We start from the raw sequence: 16,520 nt of genomic DNA on the forward strand, positions 1-16,520 counted from the left end.
CCAACTAGTTCTTCTGGTCTCAGGAGGATGTAGGTCTCTGGTTCATGTGGCCCTTTCTGTCTCTTGGGCTCTTAGTTGTCGTGTGGCCTTGGTGTTCTTCATTTTCCTTTGCTCCAGGTGGGTTGAGACCAATTGATGCATCTTAGATGGCCGCTTGTTAGCATTTAAGACCCCAGACGCCACATTTCAAAGTGGGATGCAGAATGTTTTCATAATAGAATTATTTTGCCAATTGACTGAGAAGTCCCCGCAAATCATGGTCCCCAGACCCCCGCCCTTGCTCCACTGACCTTTGAAGCATTCATTTTATCCTGGAAACTTCTTTGCTTTTGGTCCAGTCCAATTGAGCTGACCTTCCATGTATTGAGTGTTGTCTTTCCCTTCACCTAAAGCATTTCTTATCTACTGATTAATCAATAAAAAACCCTCTCCCACCCTCCCTCCCTCCCCCACTCGTAACCACAAAAGTATGTGGTCTTCTCAGGTTTACTATTACTCAAGATCTTATAATAGTGGTCTTATACAATATTTGTCCTTTTGCCTCTGACTAATTTCGCTCAGCATAATGCCTTCCAGGTTCCTCCATGTTATGAAATGTTTCACAGATTCGTCACTGTTCTTTATCGATGCGTAGTATTCCATTGTGTGAATATACCACAATTTATTTACCCATTCATCCGTTGATGGACACCTTGGTTGCTTCCAAGTTTTTGCTATTGTAAACAGAGCTGCAATAAACATGGGTGTGCATATATCTGTTTGTATGAAGGCTCTTGTTTCTCTAGGGTATATTCCTAGGAGTGGGATTTCTGGGTTGTATGGTAGTTCTATTTCTAACTGTTTAAGATAACGCCAGATAGATTTCCAAAGTGGTTGTACCATTTTACATTCCCACCAGCAGTGTATAAGAGTTCCAATCTCTCCGCAGCCTCTCCAACATATATTGTTTTGTGTTTTTTGGATTAATGCCAGCCTTGCTGGTGTGAGATGGAATCTCATCGTAGTTTTAATGTGCATTTCTCTAATGGCTAATGATCGAGAGCATTTTCTCAAGTATCTGTTGGCTGCCTAAATATCTTCTTTAGTGAAATGTGTGTTCATATCCTTGGCCCACTTTTTGATTGGGTTGTTTGTCTTTTTGTGGTTGAGTTTTGACAGAATCATGTAGATTTTAGAGATCAGGCGCTGGTAGGAGATGTCATAGCTGAAAATTCTTTCCCAGTCTGTAGGTGGTCTTTTTACTGTTTTGGTGAAGTCTTTAGATGAGCATAGGTGTTTGATTTTTAGGAGCTCCCAGTTATCGGGTTTCTCTTCATTATTTTTGGTAATGTTTTGTATTCTGTTTATGCCTTGTATTAGGGCTCCTAGGGTTGTCCCTATTTTTTCTTCCATGATATTTATCGTTTTAGTCTTTATGTTTAGGTCTTTGATCCACTTGGAGTTAGTTTTTGTGCATGGTGTAAGGTATGGGTCCTGTTTCATTTTTTTGCAAATGGATATCCAGTTATGCCAGCACCATTTGTTAAAAAGGTTTTCTTTTCCCCAATTAATTGACACTGGTCCTTTGTCAAATATCAGCTGCTCATATGTGGATGGATCTATGTCTGGGTTCTCAATTCTGTTCCATTGGTCTATGTGCCTGTTGTTGTACCAGTACCAGGCTGTTTTGATTACTGTGGCTGTATAATAGGTTCTAAAATCAGGTAAAGTGAGGCCTCCCACTTTCTTCTTCTTTTTCAGTAGTGCTTTGCTTATCCGGGGCTTCTTTCCCTTCCATATGAAATTGGTGATTTGTTTCTCTATCCCCTTAAAATATGACATTGGAATTTGGATCGGAAGTGCGTTAAATGTATAGATGGCTTTTGGTAGAATAGACATTTTTACTATGTTAAGTCTTCCTATCCATGAGCAAGGTATGTTTTTCCACTTAAGTATGTCCTTTTTAATTTCTTGTAGTAGAGCTTTGTAGTTTTCTTTGTATAGGTCTTCTACATCCTTGGTAAGATTTATTCCTAAGTATCTTATCTTCTTGGGGGCTACTGTGAATGGTATTGATTTGGTTATTTCCTCTTCGGTGTTCTTTTTGTTGATGTAGAGGAATCCAAGTGATTTTTGTATGTTTATTTTATAACCTGAGACTCTGCCAAACTCTTCTATTAGTTTCAGTAGTTTTCTGGAGGATTCCTTAGGGTTTTCTGTGTATATAATCATGTCATCTGCAAATAGTGATAACTTTACTTCTTCCTTGCCAATCCGGATACCTTTTATTTCTTTGTCTAGCCTAATTGCCCTGGCTAGGACTTCGAGCACGATGTTGAATAAGAGCGGTGACAAAGGGCATCCTTGTCTGGTTCCCGTCCTCAAGGGATATGCTTTCAGGTTCTCTCCATTTAGAGTGATATTGGCTGTTGGCTTTGCATAGATGCCCTTTATTATGTTGAGGAATTTTCCTTCAATTCCTATTTTGGTAAGAGTTTTTATCATAAATGGATGTCGGACCTTGTCAAATGCCTTTTCTGCATCAATTGATAAGATCATGTGGTTTTTGTCTTTTGTTTTATTTATGTGATGGATTACATTAATGGTTTTTCTGATATTAAACCAGCCTTGCATACCTGGTATAAATTCCACTTGATCATGGTGAATTATTTTTTTGATGTGTTGTTGGATTCTATTGGCTAGAATTTTGTTGAGGATTTTTGCATCTATGTTCATGAGGGATATAGGTCTATAATTTTCTTTTTTTGTAATGTCTTTACCTGGTTTTGGTATCAGGGAGATGGTGGCTTCATAGAATGAGTTGGGTAGTATTCCGTCATTTTCTATGCTTTGGAATACCTTCAGAAGTAGTGGTGTTAACTCTTCTCTGAAAGTTTGGTAGAACTCTGCAGTGAAGCCGTCCGGGCCAGGGCTTTTTTTGTTGGGAGTTTTTTGATTACCATTTCAATCTCTTTTTTTGTTATGGGTCTATTTAGTTGTTCTACTTCTGAATGTGTTAGTTTAGGTAGTGTTTTTCCAGGAATTCATCCATTTCTTCTAGGTTTTCAAATTTATTAGAGTACAATTTTTCATAATAATCTGAAATGATTCTTTTAATTTCATTTGGTTCTGTTGTGATGTGGTCCTTCTCGTTTCTTATTCAGGTTATTTGTTTCCTTTCCTGTATTTCTTTAGTCAGTCTAGCCAATGGTTTATCAATTTTGTTAATTTTTTCAAAGAACCAGCTTTTGGCTTTGTTAATTCTTTCAATTGTTTTTCTGTTTTCTAATTCATTTAGTTCAGCTCTAATTTTTATTATTTGTTTTCTTCTGGTGCCTGATGGATTCTTTTGCTGCTCACTTTCTATTTGTTCAAGTTGTAGGGACAGTTCTCTGATTTTGGCTCTTTCTTCTTTTTGTATGTGTGCATTTATCGATATAAATTGGCCTCTGAGCACTGCTTTTGCTGTGTCCCAGAGGTTTTGATAGGAAGTATTTTCATTCTCATTGCTTTCTAAGAATTTCCTTATTCCCTCCTTGATGTCTTCTATAACCCAGTCTTTTTTCAGAAGGGTATTGTTCATTTTCCAAGTATTTGATTTCTTTTCCCTAGTTTTTCTGTTATTGATCTCTAGTTTTATTGCCTTGTGGTCTGAGAAGATGCTTTGTAATATTTCGATGTTTTGGACTCTGCAAAGGTTTGTTTTATGACCTAATATGTGGTCTATTCTAGAGAATGTTCCATGTGCGCTAGAAAAAAAAGTATATTTTGCAGCAGTTGGGTGGAGAGTTCTGTATAAGTCAATGAGGTCAAGTTGGTTGATTGTTGTAATTAGATCTTCCATGTCTCTATTGAGCTTCTTACTGGATGTCCTGTCCTTCTCCGAAAGTGGTGTGTTGAAGTCTCCTACTATAATTGTGGAGGTATCTATCTCACTTTTCAATTCTGTTAAAATTTGATTTATGTATCTTGCAGCCCTGTCATTGGGTGCATAGATATTTAATATGGTTATGTCTTCCTGATCAACTGTCCCTTTTATCATTATATAGTGTCCTTCTTTATCCTTTGTGGTGGATTTAAGTCTAAAGTCTATTTTGTCAGAAATTAATATTGCTACTCCTCTTCTTTTTTGCTTATTGTTTGCTTGATATATTTTTTTCCATCCTTTGAGTTTTAGTTTGTTTGTGTCTCTAAGTCTAAGGTGTGTCTCTTGTAGGCAGCATATAGATGGATCGTGTTTCTTTATCCTGTCTGTGACTCTCTGTCTCTTTATTGGTGCATTTAGTCCATTTACATTCAGGGTAATTATAGATAAATAAGTTTTTAGTGCTGTCATTTTGATGCCTTTTTATGTGTGTTGTTGACAATTTCATTTTTCCACATACTTTTTTGTGCTGAGGCGTTTTTCTTAGTAAATTGTGAGATCCTCATTTTCATAGTGCTTGACTTTATGTTAGTTGAGTCGTTACGTTTTTCTTGGCTTTTATCTTGAGTTATAGAGTTGTTATACCTTTTTGTGGTTACCTTATTATTTACCCCTATTTTTCTAAGAACCTAACTTGTATTGTTCTATATCGCCTTGTATCACTCTCCATATGGCAGTTCAATGCCTCCTGTATTTAGTCCCTCTTTTTGATTATTGTGATCTTTTACCTATTGACTTCCATGATTCCCTGTTATGTGTATTTTTTTTTTAATTAATCTTAATTTGTTTTTTTTTGCGATTTCCCTATTTGAGTTGATATCAGGACGTTCTGTTTTGTGACCTTGTGTTGTGCTGATATCTGATATTATTGGTTCTCTGACCAAACAATATCCTTTAGTATTTCTTGTAGCTTTGGTTTGGTTTTGCAAATTCTCTAAACTTGAGTTTATCTGTAAATATCTTAATTTCGCCTTCATAGTTCAGAGAGAGTTTTGCTGGATATATGATCCTTGGCTGGCAGTTTTTCTCCTTCAGTGTTCTGTATATGTCGTCCCATTCCCTTCTTGCCCGCATGGTTTCTGCTGAGTAGTCTGAACTTATTCTTATTGATTCTCCCTTGAAGGAAACCTTTCTTTTCTCCCTGGCTGCTTTTAAAATTTTCTGTTTATCTTTGGTTTTGGCGAGTTTGATGATAATATGTCTTGGTGTTTTTCTTTTTGGATCAATCTTAAATGGGGTTCGATGAGCATCTTGGATAGATATCCTTTCGTCTTTCATGATGTCAGGGAAGTTTTCTGCCAGGAGTTCTTCAACTATTTTCTCTGTGTTTTCTGTCCCCCTCCCTGTTCTGGGACTCCAATCACCCGCAGGTTATCCTTCTTGATAGAGTCCCACATGATTCTTAGGGTTTCTTCATTTTTTTTAATTCTTTTATCTGATTTTTTTTCAGCTATGTTGGTGTTGATTCCCTGGTCCTCCAGATGTCCCAGTCTGCATTCTAATTGCTCGAGTCTGCTCCTCTGACTTCCTATTGCGTTGTCTAATTCTGTAATTTTATTGTTAATTTTTTGGATTTCTGCATGCTGTCTCTCTATGGATTCTTGCAACTTATTAATTTTTCCACTATGTTCTTGAATAATCTTTTTGAGTTCTTCAACAGTTTTATCAGTGTGTTCCTTGGCTTTTTCTGCAGTTTGCCTTATTTCATTTGTGATGTCTTGAAAAAAAACTAAAAAACATTCTGTAAATTAGTTTTTTATATTCTGTATCTGATAATTCCAGGATTGTATCTTCATTTGGGAAAGATTTTGATTCTTTTGTTTGGGAGGTTGGAGAAGCTGTCATGGTCTGCTTCTTTAAGTGGTTTGATATGGATTGTTGTCTCCGAGCCATCACTGGGAAACTAGTTTTTCCAGAAAATCAGCTAAAAAAAAACTGCAGTCAGATCCCTATCAGAGTTCTCCCTCTGGCTCAGGCTATTCGGATGTTAATGAAGCCGCCTGGGGAGGGTGGGGGAGGGAACAGAGAGATAGGAGAGTAGCACCTCAGAATATAGCCAGAGTTGCTTGTCTTGCTTGGAATGACTATTATATCTGAGATTCCCACAGGGCGCGTCACCTATGTGTGCTGGCTGTGTGGAGATTGCCCCCAGGGGGTCTGGCCCGCTGGAGTCAAGGTCAGATCCTCCGCTTCCAGCCCCATGCCCAGCGTCAAGGCTCCCCTACTGGGACGGTGCACTCTCGACTCCAAAGTCAGTCGCTGCCTCCCAGGGACTTCTCGTCCCTCCAGCCACGTTGCCGTGCCGCCTCCGCGAACCAGTTGGGCCGCCTCCTGGGGTTAGTTCAGGTGGTTGGAGCAGCTCCCCGTGCTTGTGCCGTGACCGAGTGTCCCGGCTGGGACGCTGTTCTCCCCACTCCAATACCAATCGCTGCCTCCCGGGGACTTCTCCTACCGGCTGCGTCCCACGCCGCCCGTGTGACCCAACTGGGCCCCCTCCCGGGGTTAGTTCATGGGGGTGGAGCAGCTCTCCGTGTTTATGCTGTACCTGCGTCCAGTCCAAATCCCGGCAGGATGGTTCCCCGGCTGGGACGCTGCTCTCCCCGTTCCAAGACCAGTCACTGCCTCCCGGGGACTTCTTCTACCGGCTGCGTCCCACGCTGCCCGCGGAACCGGCTGGTCCCCCTCCTGGGGTTAGTTCAGGGGGGTGGAGCAGCTCTCTGTGCTTGTGCCGTACCTGACTGGTACGCTGGCTCCAGGCTCTGAAGACAATCGCTGCTTCCCCGTATTAGTTCGTTCTCCATCTCTAAATCTGTGTTTGTTGTTCAGGGTTGGTAGATTGTTATGTATGTGATCGATTCACTTGTTTTTCCGTGTCTTTGTTGTAAGAGGGATCCGAGGTAGCATCTGCCTAGTCCACCATCTTGGCTCCGCCTAAATTTGGTAGTTTTTAAAGTCAGTGACTGACTCATTTAGCAGACAAGGTAAAGCTCCCAGGATACAGTGTGTATGCATGCAAATGTAAACTGTTTTTATGTGGCACACTGAAGTCTGGTATTGGGTATTCCAAAATTCTTCGAGGTGCTACAGATATCCTCGTGTTTTTCTATATTCCAAGGTAGGATTGTGGAGGTCTAATTTCCCTAAATTAAGATCTCATTATTGATGAAGCCTTAACTGAACGTGAACTTCTTTGAAATGCAGAGCATCTCCTGCACCATGGGTTGATGTATCTGGAGAGGAACTATAGCAACCATGGGGGAATTTTCCACATTCTTACCAAAGAAGATGGATGCTTTGGGAGTAGAAGGGGGTGATCAGTAGAATTCTGAACAACAACAAATGATTCAAGAAAAGGTCACTCAAGATACCAGGGCCATATGGTGTTGCACAACTCCATGGGATGTCATTCACATCATAGCTCATGTAAATAGCCTCTCCTGGATTTGATAAACATAGTGGCCCTGTGGACCACCCTTATTCTTTTTTCTCTAGTACAGTTGTCCCCTATTTAAGATTTGAGGGAGTGGTGGGACCCAACACATGGTAATGTAGAACCAGAACACAATCCCCAAATTCAATCTCATATAAATACCCATGGGAAACATGATGTGGGAGTGAGGAGTAAGACATGTCTCTCTTCCATTAGTGTCTGTGTTCTTTTGCTCTGTTCACATCCCTCTGTAGAGGTTGGATCATTACCCTCCGTCTGTACAGCCAGTGCCTCTGCTGTATGAACCCCACAGCTGAACAATCCCTCTTTACCATTCCCAACTTTGCTTTTGTCGATAAGCACTGAAGACATAAAATAGGAAGATGGACTTTGCTCCTGAGAGAGCTATTTGACTGTCAACATCAAGACTATTGCAAATGGCTTCAGATGTTTTGTTCCACTGAAACTTTTCAGAGAAGGTTTTGTCTGGTGAAAGTTCTTATCTCCTTAAACTAGACCCAGAGCAGAGATCCTCTCTGAATTTGACCTTGTGTATATCTCTTGGTGTGCCAAATCATATCCTTGTAATTTAGCAGGAATGGTGGACATATGGCAATTTTTCCATGAGCCATCAGCCATGCCATAGTGGGTACGGGCCCAGTTAAATAAAACTCACCTCTCTCTTATGTTGGGGTCACTGCCCTTTCTCTCTCTGTTCAAACCCAGGCTGGCAACATTCAAGCCAGAGCCTTAAAGTGGGCATTAAATTGCCTTTTGGAGGTATTATGCTTTTAGGAAGGCTTGGGGCATGCACAGAGAATTTAAATGTATACCCAAGTAGCAGTTGGTATCAAGAATGAACACTTTGAAACATGACTTGTGGTACATATAGGTACCACATACTTTTTCTGTCTCTGGGGTTTATTGGGAAGCTGTTCTCCCACAGATAGCACAGCTGCATGCAGGCAGAGACCTGTATAACACTTTGAAATGGAAAAAAAAAAAAAAAGGAACATGTGCCACAAGTTACTGTGGCATTGTAGAAGGTGGTACTGGATCCATGTTTTTGGTATGAAAAATATGGATTTCGATAAAAAGTTATTTGGAATACGTATATTCTGCTAGACTCTGGGTGGGGGAGAATTAGTGGGACATGTATGTCCCTTTGGATTCTGAGGGTAGGTTTGGTGGGATGAGGCAAGAAAAAAATCCACAGTGCCTTCCAAAAATTCAAATACACTCAATGATTCAGTATGCATTCCATTAACGAAAACACATGGTATCGACAAAAAAGTCAAAGCAGAAAATAATTGGGTCTTAAAAGGGTTATTAAGATACTCTGTGATAAAATATTGAGGGTGGAATAGGACCACAAACACAAAAATGAATCCATAGAAATTGTGACTCTTCCCAAATCACTATTAAAGAAAGAAGTGGGGAATAAGAACACATTCTCTCTTGACAATCTCAGAGTAGTAAAAGGCATTTCATATTTATACATAATGAGCTGCTTCTGTGCTTTGCAGAGCATTTTGCACATGGCTTGTACCTCATATTAAATTTGATGATGTATATGAAAGTATTTTATAAACAGAAAATTGTTATGCAGATTTTAGCTATTATGAAAATAATGATGTGTACATAACTTCAGTTAGTGAAGTTGTCACTGGGCCTGTTTGGGAGCCTCTCTTCCCCTTCTTCCCTGACCCTAATGTTGGATCCAGGAAAAAAAAAAAAAAAAACTAGAAAAGAATTACAGGAGATGAATTGTCTAAGTTATTGGCATTCACTAGTCGTCATGTAGGTTGAGTGTTCTACTGCTAGTCAAAAGGTTGAGAGTTTGAACTCGCTCAGGGTGCCTCTGAAAACATACCTGCTGATCTGCTTCTAAAAGACCACAGCCACTGAAAATCCTATGGAGTAGTTTTATTCTGCACACACGGGGTAGCCTAAGTCAGATTTGACTCAACAGCAACTAACAACAAGTAGCTGTGAAATTGCAACTGAAACAATAAAATTCCATTTTCTGTCCAAAAAGTTTTGGCAAAAAATAAAAAGACTAAAAACAATTGGTGCTGACAAGACTATGGCGAAACAGACAGAATGAAATGTCAAAATATTTCAAGAAAATTGTTATGACGATATCCATTAAAATTTTAAAGGCCCTACTATTTGATACGATAATTCCACTCTCATGAATCTAACCTATGAAAATAAAAACACCAGTGGTAATATTCATATATCAATTGATCGATAGCTGTCATTGAGTCAAGTATGACTTAGAGTGACCTACGTACAACAAGCGATTTTTCATTTGTCCTTCAAATCACAGGTATGTTTGAGTCCATCGCTGTGGCTTCTGTGCCAATCCATCTCACCAAGGGCGTCCCTCACTGCCCCCCCGACCAAACAGGATATACTTCTTTAGTGACTGATCCCTCCCAATGACATGTTCAAGTGAGTTAGGCAATGTTTTGTTGTGATCCCTAAGATTTTTATTGGCTAATTTTTGGAAGTTGATTATCGGCTTTCAGGCTAGCCTGTCTTAGTCTGGAAGCTTCCCTGAAACCTCTCTACCATAAGTGACCCTGCTGGTATTTGAAATACCTGTGGCATAGCTTCCAGCATCATAACAACACACAAGCCACCACCACAGGACAAACTGGCAGACAGGTGGTAGGTATTGATAGATACATATTGTAGCACTGTTTTTAGTTGCTGAAAACAATCTAACCACTAAAATAACTCATTAGCCATTCTTGAACAGCACAATTTTAATGTCTTTGTACAAATATTCAGTCCTCAAAATGTACCATAATTTACTGAGTCATACGTTTATTTTCAAACATTTAAGTTAATCCTAATTTTTTATCATTATCAAATACCACTGAAGTAAGCAACCTTGTATGTAAATCATTTCCCACAACTCTGATTATTCCCTTGGTATCTAGTCCTAAAAAAGGAAATGAAGAGTATTTCAGATTGCGATCAGAGCCATGTTATATATAGCACAAGGAGTGGGGTGAGGTCAGGATTTGACAGTGTGCTTTAGATGGGAAGGTCAGGGAAGGAACCTTCTCAGATAAAGGGGTACTTGTTTGGAGACCTAAGTGATGAGAATGGACCAGATATGCAAAGACTGAGAAAATAACCTTTAAGGAGGAAGGAATGGTACTTGCAAAGGTCCTGAAGCAGGAAAAACTTTTAAAGGTGTATTGTGTTTGGGGAGGAAGGAGAATGCTAGGTCATGGGCCTTGAAGGTCATAAAAAGGGGTTTTAGTTTTACTCAACTAACTACAGAAAGCTCTTGAAAGGTTTTTAAGCTATTGGAGTGGAATGGTATGATGTATGATTCTGAAACGTTCACTTTCTGATGAAGACAGTTTGCAGGAGGATAAGGGCAGATGGGATCCTGGTTGGGTTAATTCATCTAGGCAATAATGCTGCTGGCTTCACCTGGGGAGAGGGAGAGGGTTGATGGAGAAGATAGACGGATAAAGAAAGGAAGAACTCAAGGATGATTGTTAAGTTTCCAGCATGGCTGTTTACTAAGATGGGATGGACTATGCTATGGATTGAATTGTGTCTCCAAAAAAGATATGTGGAAATCCTAACCCCTAGTACCTATGTGTGACCTTGTTCAGAAATAGGGTATTTGAAGATGTTATCAGTTAACAGGAAGTCATACTGGAGTAGGGTGGGCCCTAATACAATCTGAGTGCTGTCCTTATAAAAGAAGAGAACAGACACAGAGAGACACTCAAAAAGAAAGGCCTTGGCTTGAAGATGCATCCTACAAGTCAAGGAGAGCTTGAGGTGTCCAGAAGCAGGGAGAGGCAAGAAGGGATCTTCCCCTAGGCCCTTCAGAGAGAACATGGCCCTCTGGGCATCCTGAATTCAGACTACTAAGCTCCAGGACTGTGAAACAATCAATTTCTGTTCTTATAAGTCACCAAGTTTGTGGTACCCTGTGATGGCACCCCTAGGGAGCTAATACATAAGTGGGAGTAAAATTGGGAGAAGAGAGGTACTGAGTGTAGGGAGGATTACAAGTTCCATTCTGATTTTTCTCAGAATCCTAGTAGAGGTGTCAAGTAGACAGTTGAATACGTAGTATTCAGGTAGGGTTGGAGGTCTGGTTTCAGGGAGTCATCAGCATATGGATGGCCCTTAAAGCCATGTGACTGGATGTGATGAAACAAGGAGAAAGTGAAGAAAGGGAGAGGAAAGGAGAGGAGTGGGTCAAGGTGTGAGCCTTGAGATTAGTAGAGGAAAAGCTATGATAATGACATTAATAGGAATGTTCAGTAAGGTAGCAGAAAAACAGTGTCTCAAGGAAAAAAAAAAAAAACATAACATTCCAAATGATGTTTGAATTCAAGACAGAAAACCACTGATTTTGGCAGCTTCAGGCTCATAAGGTTCTCTGTAAACCACTCCAATGATGCAGTAGCAACAGAAGCCTTCCCTCTTTTGTAGGTGGAAGGCTGAATGAAGGAGAAGAGTAGAGACAGTGAGTATAGAACATTCTGGAGAGAACTTAGGCTGTAAAGGGGGCAGAGAAATGGGGTCATATCTAGAAGGGTATTACAGCCAAGGGAGGCTTATGTTTTACTTCTTCCATTACGATAAAAAAAAAAATGTTTGCATGCCTAAGATAAAATCCAGTGATGAGGGGGAGATTAGGGATAATGGAAAACAAACACATAGATAAACAAAGTCTTTGAGAAGGCAAGAGGAGATGCACTCCAAAGCACAAATGGTTGGATTATTCTGTTTTCCAATGAAACGAAGAGTGGAAAGAGGGGAGAAAAAAGTACAGATAGAATTGGAGATGTAGTATGGAAGATGAAGCAACATCATTAAATAAAATGATGGGCCGTGAGGAACGTTTAGGGAGGAAGGACATGGTATAAAAAAAATCAACTACAATAGAGGATAACTAAACTTCTCTGGGAACTTTCCAGGAGGATTTCCAGAAGCTGTTCATTCGAGTGATAAATTTAAAGCAAAATCAGTCATTTCGGTTATGCAATTTTCTCTGGCAACTTTCTACTGTTGGGTGTAGGTAATGAGATGGTAGGGTAATTGGGTTCTCACAAAGTTGCAATTTTGCCAGATAGGCACAACAGAAGGGTATTTGCAATGCCCTTTTGTTTGCAAAGCCATTGTTATCATGACAGATTTTCAAAGCAGATGAAAGGAAAGACATCAGTCAAGGAGCTGAAGGATAAAGAAAAATATTTTTCAATAGAATCAGGGATTTTAGCCGTTGGGGTATCAGAGTAAGTAAACTGAGAAGATGAGGTGTGGTCAGAGCACTGGACACTTAAGTCCAACATTTCAGAGATGGTGAAGGTCCAGGGCTTGAACATATGCATACACGTTAAAGGCAGCAAAAGTAAATTTCTTCTGCTATGAGGAGATCATAGGAGTCCCTGTGTGGCGCTAATGGTTAATAAGCCAAAAGGTTGGCCGTTCAAACCCACCCAGAGGTGCCTTAGATGACAGGTCTGGCAATCTGCTTCCAAAAGGTCACTCCTTGAAAACCCTATGGAGCAGTTCTACTCTGCAAACATGGGGTTGCCATAAGTCAAAATCAACGGGATGGCAACAATCAACAACAATGGAGGAGGCCAAGAAAATGAGTGGTCACATGTAGAGTGAATGCTTCATGATGATGATGAAGTCACCAAAAATGGTGACAGAATCACAGATGAAAAGTGAAACTATGAACCAGGAGCTACAGTCTACAGAGAATGAGAGGGAGTGTCAAAAGTATGGAAGAGGTAGTGTGGATGGACTGCAGAAGGGCACAGTTTTAAGGGCTGTGGTTCTTAGGCAGGAAGAAGGGGAAATGCTGTAGATTTGGCAATGAAAACACTCCAACTCCAGACCCTGAAATATGAGACTACAAGAGAAACGTAGCCTTCACTGAAGACCTGAAGGGAAGAGGTATCCTCAGAGAATAGCCAGTCTTCTAGTGGAATGTCCCAAGTCTTAGGTAATGTTCTACGAGAGGTTGAAGATGTAGGGGAGTTCTTGCTGGTGACAGATATGGAAATCAACAGCAAGATTAGAAAAATTTTAGAGGGATGGAGGAAGAGAAAAGAAGAATGGTGACTGGCTCCATTTAGAAGGTACACAAAGTAATATGTGCATGGAAACGCAGGGTGTAACAGGCAGCCAGAGAAGCCTAGACTCCTGGCCACGTCTGAGACAATTACTGATGTGAAGTGTCCTGCCATAAATTCAAGCAGTTCTGTGTTCTTACCTTGATGCAGCTTCTGGGGGACCACTCCCTCCTCCTAGGCTGTTGATATGATACATATGATAGTATGTGTTCTCCAAATACTTCACTAGTTGTCTCAACTCCATATTTTGAAAAATATTTTTTTTCTGCACTAATTTGCAATGCCACCTTTAGCATGTGCTTCAAATTAATACACGTATCTCTGCCTCTCTTTTGGAAATGGCCCCTCATTTGCTCAGGGCTTGGCTTTGACCCTTAATTTCTTCTCTCTTCTGAATTAGCTGCTTCCAGTATACTTCTAAATGTTTATTGCTTATACATAGGGAATCTATGGATATTTCACATTTATTTGGTATTTAGTCATCTTAATAAACTTTCTTGTTCATGTTATTTTTTTCTAACTAATTATTTCAGGTTTCGTAATTTGAAAATATCATCTTCAAAAATGAAAACTGTCCCATTTTTGAGGGGTTTTTTTGTATCTTTTGATTCTGTTTCTTTTTTTTTTTTTAAGTAAGATATGTTTTTATTGTTATCAGGGTACACTTTTTGTTACAAGGACAGGAAATTTCCCAATACATTCCTTGACTAATAAAATGCTACATAGATTCCTGCATGCAAGTGCTTTTTTTTAACATTTTTTCTAAATTTTATTTATTTTGTTCTTGTTGAGAATATACACAGCAAAACACAGCAGTTGAACAGTTTCTACATGTACAATTTAGTGACATTGATTACATTCTTTGAGTCGTATAACCATTCTCACCCTCTTTTTCTGAGTTGTTCTTCCATCATTAACATAAATTCCCTGCTCCCTAAAGGTTCCTATTTAATCTTTTGAGTTGCTGTTGTCAATTCATTTTTAATACATTCTGTATTTTGTATATATGCATATATAATAACATATATATGTCACCTGTGTCATGCAGATGACACAACCTTGCTTGCTGAAAGTGAAGAGGACTTGAAGCATAAAGAAAACAAAAATCCTTACAACTGGACCAATAAGCAACATCATGATAAATGGAGAAAAGATTGAAGTTGTCAAGGATTTCATTTTACTTGAATCCACAATCAATGCCCACGGAAGTAGCAGTCAAGAAATCAAACAACATATTGCATTGGGCAAATCTGCTACAAAAGACCTCTTTAAAATATTGAAAAGCAAAGATGTCACCTTGAAGACTAAAGTGTGCCTGACCTAAGCCATGGTGTTTTCAATCACCTCATATGCATGCAAAAACTGAACAATGTATAAGGAAGATCAAAGAAGAATTGATACATTTGAATTATGGCATTGGCAAAGAATATTGAATATACCATGGACTACCAAAAGAACGAACAAATCTGTCTTGGAAGAAGTCCAACCAGAATGCTCTTTACAGGCAAGGATGGCGAGACTTGTCTCACATACTTTGGACATATTATCAGGAGGAAACAGTCCCTAAACATAATATTTCATAAAGTAGAGAGTCAGAGAAAGAGAGGAAGACCTTCAGTGAGATGATTGACTCAGTGGCTGCAACAATGGGCTCAACCACAACAATGATTGTGGAGATGGTGCAGAACCAGGTTGTGTTTTGTTCTTTTGTACATAGGGTCGCTATGAGTCAGAACCAACTTGACGACACCTAGCAACAACAACATAATACATAGAACAACTTTAATACTCATATCTTGTTTCTGATTCTCATGTGAGATATGTTGTTGATAACTATATTCATATTAGTCATTTAAGATATGTATTCCCAGTTTTCTAAAACAATTGTATTCAAAGATCAATGATATTCCTTTTGTAGTCCTCAGACAAATTTCCATGTAGTATTCTTTTAAATATTATTTGATTCAATGTGTTTGATCTCTAACCTCTTTTCAAATCGCTTTTTAAAAATGATATTAGCATATCTCAGTTATTTATTCTCTTGGAATAAATTATATATATATTTAAATCGATTGTATTGAGTGTCTCAGAATTTTTAGAATAGGATTATATAAAGAGGCCTTAAAATTTCTGTCTCCTCCACATTTGTTGTTATAATCTTTGTCAGTTCTAATTTTGCTTTTTATTGTCTATTTTATCATATTGATGAGAATTTCAGAGGTATATCTGGGAAATTGTTTTCCTCATAAACAGTCTCGAATTCAGCTATATCCATGTACTCATTCTACTGTTTATCAATAATGCTTCTTGATATTTATAGATGTTACCATCTTCCTGAGTTGAATGGTTACTTCATTTCTTTTTGTTTTGTCTTATATAATAACGCTATGAATTTGCTTTTTAGTACAGTTTTGGAAGCATTCAATAACATTTATAAGCAGTGTTCCTTTTTTTATTTTAAAACAATTGTATTTCTATGTTTATAATTTATTTCTTGGCCTGATAGGTATTTAGAATAGTATATTAAAATTTCTAAAATGATTTGTTTAAAATTTTTTGGGGGAATTTTGTTTTTTGTTTAGAATAAGATCCTTTAATTTTTTTTTTGTCAACAGATGCCTAAAAAAGGAATTTTTTATTAGCTAGGTGAAAAATACTGTGCTTGAGTTACTTTTCAGTATTATCCATGATGGTACTGTGAGACTAGCAGGGCTAAATGATTAGCAATGAAGATACCTTAAGTGGTTTGGCTGGGCACATACACATACCTAGACTTTCTCTTCCCATACCCAATTTGTACTTTCTTTAGTTTTTTTTTTAGTTTCAGATATAAACACAGATAATGAGTGACCAGCATATTATTTGTTTTGTTGCTTGAATAAACAGCTGCATATTGTGGGAAACCATAATCATATAAGGAATTCACATAATCTCTGGCGTCCACTTAGCCGGCCTGGGAGACTTAAATTACCCTCATTAGCACCACTCCCGCCTAGTGGCAGTCTTCAGAATTGCATGCAACAGCTCTCAGCATGCTAACCAATCTGTTTAG

Source organism: Elephas maximus, chromosome 13 (assembly GCF_024166365.1).
Source record: "Elephas maximus indicus isolate mEleMax1 chromosome 13, mEleMax1 primary haplotype, whole genome shotgun sequence".
NCBI lineage: Eukaryota > Metazoa > Chordata > Mammalia > Proboscidea > Elephantidae > Elephas > Elephas maximus.